This window comes from Lolium rigidum, chromosome 2 (genome assembly GCF_022539505.1).
Source record: "Lolium rigidum isolate FL_2022 chromosome 2, APGP_CSIRO_Lrig_0.1, whole genome shotgun sequence".
NCBI lineage: Eukaryota > Viridiplantae > Streptophyta > Magnoliopsida > Poales > Poaceae > Lolium > Lolium rigidum.
In genome coordinates this window covers 138,909,807-138,916,506 of record NC_061509.1, presented here as the reverse complement: position 1 = coordinate 138,916,506, position 6,700 = coordinate 138,909,807, and positions in this window count along the sequence as shown.

Genomic DNA, 6,700 nt, shown 5'->3' with positions numbered 1-6,700 from the left:
GGGACAAAGAGGACCATGACTCCTCCGTCTGGTCCGAGGATGACAAATCCCAAACCGATGGGGAGAGCGACCTCCGCTTCCTTGCTGACGAGGAAGTAGTGGAGGAAAGCGAAGACGACCGTCTCTCTTGGGCGGACTTCACCACCTCCGAGGAGGTGAAGGAAGAGGAGAGGAGGAGGAGGATGAAGATAGCTCCTCCGACGAGCCGCCGGCCAAACGCCGCCACCTCTGGCCCGGGAACTTCAGCGACGTCGACAGTGACGACGACGCCGACGAAGAGGACGAAGACGACGAGGGTCCTATCGGCGGCCGGCCGGGGCAGCGACGACGAGCCGGCGGGGAGTAGCACCGGCGGTGGCGACGACGGTGACGACGACGACGACGAGGGCAGCAGCGGCCCCTAGATAGGGTCTTAGCATAGGACTAGCAGTAGCAGACGGGGCAATGTATCCCCCTGGTCTTCTCTTTTGAGGGCAATCAGCTCTTCTCCGTAAGAAATCTGGCTCATCAATGAAGAAATTCCCCAACTCGATTTTGCCGATTCCATTTATGATAATTTAGCCGATTGTCTTCCCTCCTGATTCTCGCCGATTGCTACACTAGACCATGCCCAACAAGCCGATGGCATCGCGCCGGCCTCCCACACTAGATTTTGAGATAGATCCATCTAGACCCAAACTCCCGAAATAATGTCGGTCTCCTCTTCCTTATTCTCTCCGACTTCTGCTCGTTCAGCTCCGACAGCTTCCTTCTACAATAAACACCGTCTTTTGAACGAGCCGACACGAAGAGCGGGCCCACCTTGACAGAGTTGGTTAGACCTCGAGGGCGAGCTGCCCCCCGAGCCTTAGCCACGGCGAGGGTAAAGGATGGATCATCACCATCGAGATTTCGGGCGGGCCCAACCCTCGTCCAAGAGAATTACCCCGCAGGGCCACCAGCCGATTACCTCCCTTCCGTTGAGGGTCCATACAGCCGATCCAGCAAGCTATGATAATTTTGCAACATAAACACCGTTCTTCAGGTAACTTGCGGTGCAGAGCTCGGCCGATCCCCACGAGATCGGCTCCCCGGAGCGCGAGACCTTCAAAGTGAGCTGCCCCCCGGGCCTTCAAGGTGAGAATAGCAGCGAGCTGATTACGTCAATCATCCTTGGTTTCTAACTCACAACGCCGTATCAACCGATTTAGAACAAAATCGGCTCCTTTAGAATGAGGGAATTTCAGGACGAGCCGCCCTCCCCCGAGCTTCTTTAGTCCAAACCTTGCGCCTTGCTGATCAGACCAGCTCATCATCTTCGGCAGGCTGAAGCAACTTCCGGTGAGAACGTTTTCGTGTTTCTGACGCTCTCCAAACTCTTGGAGGGAACTACCCCCTCTGCTCTTAAGTCGATGCCTGCTGCATCGGCTATGCCTGAAATTTTTCGAACGTTTTTTTTTTTATTTTTTTTTTTTTTTCCGGCCGACTTGTATATCGGCCCCCCATGTTCCAATACCCATCAACAGAAGATGAAATGGTTCTGTTGCACACCCTCGTATTCTATATACCTGGGTGCCCCCCCGAGCCGATTCTGTCAAGAGAATTGATGGTATCGGCTCGTTGGATAACATGTTGAACCCGAGCAGAATGGTGGGTGAGGATATTCCCGGCCGATCATCGGAATCGGCCTCCACGTTGTTTGCTCGGTGAAGGTCTTGTAATGCTCCTTCACGGATCCTTGGGGCCGATCACAAGGATCAGCCTCGCCGACTTGCACATTGCTTGGCTTACACTACATGGTCGGGCCGGTGGATAAAACTAGCTTAACCCTTCCCTTCGTCACATCGATGCGCTCGCGATCGTCCAATTTGATGCTCGAAAGGGGTTCTTGGCCTCGCTCGCTTCCCATGCGTTCATGCCAGCCGTTGAAACTTCGGCTGAGTCGTCGGCTTGGACGACCTCTACCTCATCCCCATCCCACTGTATTATGCATTGGTGCATCGTGGAGGGAATGCAGCAGTTGGCGTGGATCCAATCTCTTCCTAGCAAAACAACGATAACTCGCTCGTGCTATCAACGATAAAGAACGCCGTGGGGATGGTTTTTCTTCCTACGGTCGGATCCACATTCAGAACTCCTTGTGCTTCGGATGCTTGGCCGTTGAAGTCGCTCAATGTTACGTTGGTCTTGATTAGATCCGAACTCGAGCGTCCCGGACCGACGTAGCATAGAATACGGCATGATGTTAATCGCCGCTCCGGTGTCCACCAAGCATCCTCGTTTACAGTGCCTCCCATCAATATACCCTCGTAAGTACGGGGCCTTCGGATGCCTCGTAGCTCTCGTCTCGTGGCTTCTCAAAGATAACCGGCCGTGGGCCGCAGATCAAGTTGTGCCACGGAGGTCTCGTCTAACCCCGGGGCATTGAACTCCGAAGGGAGGATAAACACCATATTTGTGCCAGCCGATGTTTCATCATCGGCTTTTCTTCGTTCGGGGCGCCACTCTTTTCTTCGTGGCTGACCTTCCTCGTCCAAGGTTCGCAGGATTTTGGCGGCCAGATCGGGCCGTGCCCTCCTTAGCGGGCGCAGATATAATCTTTCGGTTTCTTTCAACCCTTGCGGACGCTGGACTCTTTGCTTCTGGGAATGGCTGAGCCCATCAGTGGTACCATCCGGACTCGACGATATTTGTATTCTTCACTATCGTCCTCTAGCTCCTCGAGATCTTCCATCCGAGGGGACTCGGCACGCTTGTCCCGACGCGGGAAAGGCCCTAGCCGGCCGAACGCGGACACGTTAGCGGCACCCTTCTTTCTTTGCTTGCATTCCGGGCAGTCCTCGATTGTTGGCAATCGGCTCATCCCCGAGTCCCGAGCAATGTTTGAAGAACGGGCATTCCCAGTGCTTATCCATGTCACTCCGTCCCCTTGGCCTCCCTTCGGCGCAACGACCGTACCCGTTGTTGCTTCTACCATGTTGGCGGTACCTTCCGACCTCGGCATCAGACCAGACATTCCCCTCCTCGTCAGCGCCGTAGCGCCGACGTCGGTCTTGGTGTTGCTCGTATTTGCCGAGAGGGTGCTTAGAGTGTGGGCGTTGATACCGCATGCTTCTTATTCCCTCCCTTGCCCGGTACCGCATGTCCTCACCTCGGGGTTGGCCGCGCGGATCGGCCCCTTCTTCATCCTTGCCACGGGAGTGGCCGCTTCTGTTTCCTCTTTGCCGTGGTAGCTTGCAGCTCTTGCCACATTGACACCAAAGGAACACTTTGGCCGATTTATGGGGTGGCTGAGATCCACCGTGTCGACACCGGGCCCCGGCGTGGGTTCGTACCAAGCCCGATATCATGCGGCCGGGTCTTCTCAGCGGAGCCGATGAGTTCGGCTCCAAGGGTTGCCTTGATCCCGTCATGTTCCCTTCGAGCTCCTTGGGTAGATCCCCATGCTTCGGAGACTTGGTGCGCTCCTTCAACGGGGTGGAGAGATCTCTCTCCTCAAGCGCGCCTTCGGGCGTGGAGCCCCTCCCCCTGACGTCATGGGGGTGGGTTCGGTGGGAGGAGCCGAAGAGTGCGGCTTCGAGGATGGCTTTGATCTCGTCGCAGGTGACTGGCGTGCCGTCCGCCATCTCAGATGTAGATGGCGATGTGGTTGATGTAGACGATTGTCCCACCGGGCGTGCCAGAATGTGTTGACTGCCAAAACCCACCGGCGGGCAGCGGCCTTGTCAACACCGTAGAGCCGGGGGAGCCTAGAGCTGCGGCTGGCCGAGACCCCTCCGAGCGACGGCCCGCAATGCTCTTCTGGTCACACGCGGCGTTGCGAAGTGCAAGGGCGTGCCACCTGACCTATACCTGGTCGGGAAGGTGATGAGATTGCCTCGCTTAGTTTCTCCGCAGGGCATACATGTAAACGTTAAATACGAGCCTCGATCGGCTCTCGAGTTATCCCGTGAATCGGCTCAAAGAGCCGATCCACCCATGATCCGTACGGGGTGTACGAATACTTGGTGGTCCTGCTTGATCAAGATGAAGCTAATGAGATCTACGACGATTTAGGGTTTTCACCACATAATCGGATCATCCTACTCCAGGTTGGGCCGGATGGCCACGCACGGTGCTCGTAAGCCGATCCTAAACAAGGCCAAAAAACCAACATGAAGTTGATCCTAGGAACATCCCGTTTAGGACTTGCGAACGCCACCCTACGTGCCACAGGATCCTCCCCCTTTGTAAGGCCAAACTATTGCGGATATTAAACTAATCCTTGTAGAACAAGGAGCAATCGTAACGGACCGGATCTACTAAATAATGATCAAGCGGGGTGCCGCCCCCACACCTGAGATAGGCGTGAGGACGGCTAGATATGCAAGGGTTGCACTACGTAAGCATGCTTAAACGAAGAACAATGCTAACCCTAACACATCTAATGATAACTACGTTGCTCGCCATCAAAAGCGCTTCAAGTACGAGCAACGCATGAACAACGTGGGCTTGTGCTGCCTAGATCGCAAGATGCGATCTAGGCAGACATGTCGCTTACCCGATAGAAACCCTCGAGACGAAGGAGTTGGCGATGCGCCGAGATTGGTTTGTTTTTGGGGTTGAACGTGAGTTGTTGTTTATTCCATAAACCCTAGGTACATATTTATAGTCCAGGGGACTTTCTAATGTGGGCGTGCACCAAACCGTGCACGAGATAAAATCTAACTTCTAAACCGGTATACAATCTATTATATTAAGATACACGGGCTAACTAGCCCAAATTCTCCGTGCCAGGCCGCTTCATACTTCTTCCATATGTAATCTCCCAAGCCCATCTCGATCGCGGCCCACCTCCTGATTTAGCCAAAATCTGGTGATAACAATAACACACATGTATCAATGTTTCGGTTAATACAATTATAGCATGGTATGCAAACATTTATCATAAACACAAAAATATTATAATAATCACTTTATTATTGCCTCTTGGGCATATCTCCAACAGCCCTGTGGTCTGGGCGCCTCGTCGCCCCACTTCGTATCCCATTCGGTCTTCTGGAAGCTCCGTGGAAAAATAAGACCCTGGGCGTTGATTTCGTCCAATTCCGAGAATATTTCCTTTGTAGGATTTCTGAAACCAAAAACAGCAAGCAAACGAAGAATCGGCTCTTCGGCATCTCGTCAATAGGTTAGTGCCGGAAAATGCATATAAATGATGTAAAGTGTGTATAAAACATGTGAGTATCATCATAAAAGTAGCATGGAACATACGAAATTATAGATACGTTTGAGACGTATCAGAGAGCGACGAGGGTGTGAGGGGAGGGAGCGGTGCATGACAAATCCTTTAAAACGGTAGAGGTAGGCGAAAGGACGAGCGGTGGCCGTGGTGCACATTGATGTGTGACAAGAAGCATCCCTGCGCGTCTGGAAAAGTTGTGTGTCCCCATTAACGCAGCTTGATTAGAGCTAGGAGAGGGGTTTAAACTTTAAACCCGCATGCCAAACCTCTATGTCAATGACACAGCTAGCCCGCACTAGCCATTGCGCCTTCGCGTTGCGCCTGACGCGCCCGCGATGACCCATGTGTAGCGGGGACGACCTCGGGGCGCCGGACACTGATGTCTACTCACACTTCTTTTCCTGTAGACAGTGTTGGGCCTCCAAGAGCAGAGGTTTGTAGAACAGCATCAAGTTTTCCCTTAAGTGGATCACCCAAGGTTTATCGAACTCAGGGAGGAAGAGGTCAAAGATATCCCTCTCAAGCAACCCTGCAATCACGATAGAAGAAGTCTCTTGTGTCCCCAACACACCTAATACACTTGTCAGATGTATAGGTGCACTAGTTCAGCGAAGAGATAGTGAAATACAAGTGGTATGGATGAATATGAGCAGTAGTAACGGCGCCAGAAAATAGCTTGCTGGCGTGCAGTTGATGGTAGTAATATTGCAGGAAGTAAAGATGCAGTAAAACAGTAAATAAGCGGAGATTCCATGTTTGGAAACAAGGCCTAGGGATCATACTTTCACTAGTGGACACTCTCAACATTGATCACATAATAAAACCACTCTACACTCTCTTGTTGGATAATGAACACCACTAATTGTGTAGGGCTACAAGAGCACCTCAATGCCGGAGTTAACAAGCTCCACAACATTTGATGTTCATATTTAAATAACCTTAGAGTGCAAGATAGACCAACGCAATTATACCGAGTACTAACATAGCCTGCACACTGTCACCATCAAGCTATGAAAGGGGGAATAGATCACATCAATACTATCATAGTAATAGTTAACTTCATAATCTACAAGAGATCACAATCATAAACTACGCCAAGTACTACATGATGCACACACTGTCACCATTACATCATGGAGGAGGAATAGACTACTTTAATAACATCACTAGAGTAGCACATAGATTAATAGTGATATAAAGCACATTGCAATCATAAATGAATATAAATAAGCACTTCACTATGCTATTCTGAATTACTCTTTGGCAAGATAACGAACACTAATTCATCATGTAGGCAACCTTAAAGATGTATTCCCAAGTACTAATAAACACCCCACGCTGTCACTGTGAGCATTCATAGGAGGTACTTACACACCACAATTTCATAGAGACATCCAACTCAAATCATAACTCAGTGAATAAGTATTCTGTGAAATATAGCCTAAGAGACCCACACGGTGCACACACCGTCACCTTTACACACGTGGGACAAGGAGT